General features: G+C 29.1%; 1 long non-coding RNA gene across 1 annotated transcript; it reads right to left on the bottom strand.

The window, feature by feature from the left end:
* Positions 1-1,080: 1,080 nt before the first annotated feature.
* LOC111377809 lies at positions 1,081-2,189 on the bottom strand. Its single transcript, XR_002699780.1, has 3 exons — positions 1,914-2,189; positions 1,665-1,834; positions 1,081-1,502 (listed from the first exon to the last, which is right to left on the bottom strand). It is a non-coding gene; the product is annotated as an uncharacterized LOC111377809 (long non-coding RNA).
* Between the last annotated feature and the right edge of the window lie 1,413 nt (positions 2,190-3,602).

Raw genomic sequence — 3,602 nt, forward strand, 5'->3', positions numbered from 1 at the left:
ATTGATTAGATTGACAAGACATAATTCTAAGAATATATGACTTAATCTCCTTTATAAACAAAAGAGGACGATCCCCTCCAAAGGACAAGCCAGAGAGGACGATTTTTCCCACCAAAAAAAATAAATAAATAAAATTTACTTGTAACCATTATTATTATTATTATTAAAAAGTACACTTTTTCTTTAAGTTGGCTAAAAAACACATAAAAAAGCATACTTTTTCTTAAAGTTGGCTAAAAAACACACCCAGTAATCTTTGACATCAACAATTTTAGAGTCTTACAAGCGAATGTGCATCCACTCATAGCGAGCTTTGGGGAGCACTATAAACCTCTGGTAATCAAGTCTTTTAGTCAAGTTTTTCAACGAACTTATGGATTTTTCACGCTGAGGTATTTGATTTTCAATCCATTATGATGATGATGAACAATGAAGATAAGTGTTTTTACAAAATCATTCATGGGTTCTTTATTTCATTCTTTTATTGCCTCTTCCAGATCTTTTGAGACGAAATGAATATCAGCATCGAGGGTCCATGGTAGATAATTTTTGCCAGATATATCAAATGCAACAAACTCAAGTTTTGTAATGTATGCCATTTGAATAACTAATTCAAATAATTTATTCTTTGAAACATGTGTTATTTCGGAAGCATGTTGTATTTTATTATTGTTTCTTTAATAGCAATATGTCAATATTCTTCTGAAATATTGAAAATTATAATTCATGCTCTTTATTAGATAGTAATATTCTTCTGAAATATCAATTACAATATTGTGTTACTTTAAGAGCAACAATGAATTATTATTTAGAAATATAAGCTATTCAGGAGCCATGTATTATTTACAAAGTTGTGTTTTTTCGGGAACAACAATGAGATACATGATCAAAATAAATATCTAAAGTTATTTAATTAGGTTCAAAATATTAATTATCATACAAATAGGATATGATATAAAAATTAATTACCAAACATATAAAATATGAATTTATATATAAAAATTTATTATCAAATAGATTGGATATAATTTTACATATAAAAATCAATTATCAAACATGTATAAGGAAAAATTTCAAACGTGCACAAGAATTTCCCAATTGTTAAAAATTCTAGACTATTCATAAGTACACAAACTCATGTGTATGATTGTGCAGGCAAGACATACAATTATAGTGCATATTAAATAAAAAGAAATTAACATGTTATCATATTAATTTCAGTACACGTGATAAATGATATTATACTTTAAAAAAATTACTATATTCACCAATTTTTTAAGAATTAAGTTTTCGTGCCGAAAACGTGTTATAAAAAGTAAATACTCTTGTTATTCACTAATAAATTGACTTTGTAGCCAATGAGGGGCTGAATCTGGTAGACAAATGCTCCTTCAACCAATTGAAGTTAGAGGGGGAACCTGCAAGATTATTCAAACGGACCACTTCCATCTGCCGTATGTGCGGCATCGATATTTTGACTAAGCCCCCATTTAGCCTTCCATCTGCAAGATTATTTTGGAGAATAAGTAGTTGAAAAAGAAAAAAAAAAGTTTTCGATTTACATGTAATATTATTTTATAGAAGAAAGTGTGATTAAAAATAAAAAAAATGAAATTTAATTTAATGGGGATCAAACGGGAGCTAAATTTTGTGAAAGTTTATACCTTACATTCTTTGTAAGAGAGGGACTGTCCCTCTTTTAATTGCTTTCGTACCTCTCCTCTTTCGGTGTAAATTCTGGATGTAAGGCTACGTGACTTCCCATGTTTACATTTTCGTATTTTTAGAACGTGGTCGGTAAACTCCTAACTCCCACTGGGACTAGGCAGGGGACCTACGTTGATAGTGTTGAATAATAATAATAATAATTTTAAAAAAAATGAGGGAGAGAGAGAATCATTGAATTGAATTACTTGTATGATACGAGGAAGAAGTCTGGACAGTCTCCGCCGAAATCTGAACATTCGTTCCCACACTTGAGATGACTGAAAATTTACTGCTAGAAACCCCACAGACAGCGGATTTCTATATTTTCTGTGCATTTGCCCAGAAACAACGGCACAGGTGAGGTTGGCTTGCTGATGTCTACTCCTATCTGCATAATTGCAACTTTCATTTATAGCCACTTCAAATTACATACGTCTCGTTGACTGACTAGATGATCAAGCAAAGCCATACAGCGTAACGTCCCGTCTTTTCATTAAAGATAGACAAAGAAAAAGAGGATACTAAAAAAGAAACAAGTAATATTGTGTGGCATGATGGGGAAGAAAAGTCGTGGTGCTACTAAACTAGGTGGCTTAGACTTTTTTTATTAAATTTTATCCTCTAATTCAAAGAAATTCGAATGGACATTGATTTTGATTGAAAGTTTACAAATTCAATCGTAAGGTTATAATCGAAATCTCGTACGTGTGGTGTTGAGGGGTGGCGGAGGGGGCCTATACTTAGACTTAAATGAATAAAAGAGGTCCACTGCAAGAAATTCTCTGCCCTCCATAGAAATAAGTATCCACTCCAAGAATTTCTTGACAAGTAGATCCAAGAAATCCTCTGTGATCCACAGAAATAATTATTTCATAAGTCCTACGAAAGTGAAACAAAATCATGACGATAAAAATCAAATATATATTCATAAATTCATTATGTACAAATTTATACAATCTTCTTTGTTTTATTGTTTATTCTACAGGTTTGATAAACTCTCATGAAATTCTATTGATCTTTTACTAAATAAAATATTACTTACATATGTGAGACAAGTGACTTATATTCTTTCATTTTTTTTTAAAATAGAAAAATTATTTATTGTAATTGTTACTTGCAGTTTACACGAGTAAACTTTTTGATGCAACTAGCCAGTTTAAAGTTGAATTATTGTTTTAGGAAGTTACTTCTATTGCTCAATCAAAGTCAAAGTCAAAGTCAAAATCAAATTTTAATTTCAATCACACATTTAAAACTACTAATTATTTTCCACACATTATTCTTTCAAAAAAGTTGCCAAAAATATTTCCTGAACAGAGGTTAACATTACAATGAAAATAAATAACTTATTTTTTAAAACTTTTATACTAAAAAGGACTATTTTAAAACTTATAAGAAAATTTACTTCTACTAACATTTTCGGATAATGCACCTTTTTTATTTTTAAAAGTAATTTTTCCATTACTATTAGAAGAAATAACTTATGCCTCTAACTTTAATTGATAGAAAATATTGTACATACTTTAAAAAATAATCACATTACTGTGAGCTTAGAATCTGAGCAAATTCTCAAACTTTCAGTAATAGGGGGAACTTTTCTACATCAGTTGCTATGCCACACGAAATGGAGCCACTTTGATTTTAAGTTACATTTTTTTAAAATTAAATAAGCGTGTATTTGGTACGCTGTATTGATTAGAAAAGATATTTTATGATGTATTGGATTAACGTGTAGGTATTATGATTCATATTTTTGTCTTAGTTTAAAATAAATGAAGTTATTTGATAACTATTTTTCTATTACTTCTAGGTAAAAAAAATATATTTATTCAATTGTAATTTTTACGTTATTATTAAAATAAGTAACTTATTTTTTGCTTTAATTAGTAGTAAAA

This window comes from Olea europaea, unplaced genomic scaffold (assembly GCF_002742605.1).
Source record: "Olea europaea var. sylvestris unplaced genomic scaffold, O_europaea_v1 scaffold1726, whole genome shotgun sequence".
NCBI classification, from domain to species: domain Eukaryota; kingdom Viridiplantae; phylum Streptophyta; class Magnoliopsida; order Lamiales; family Oleaceae; genus Olea; species Olea europaea.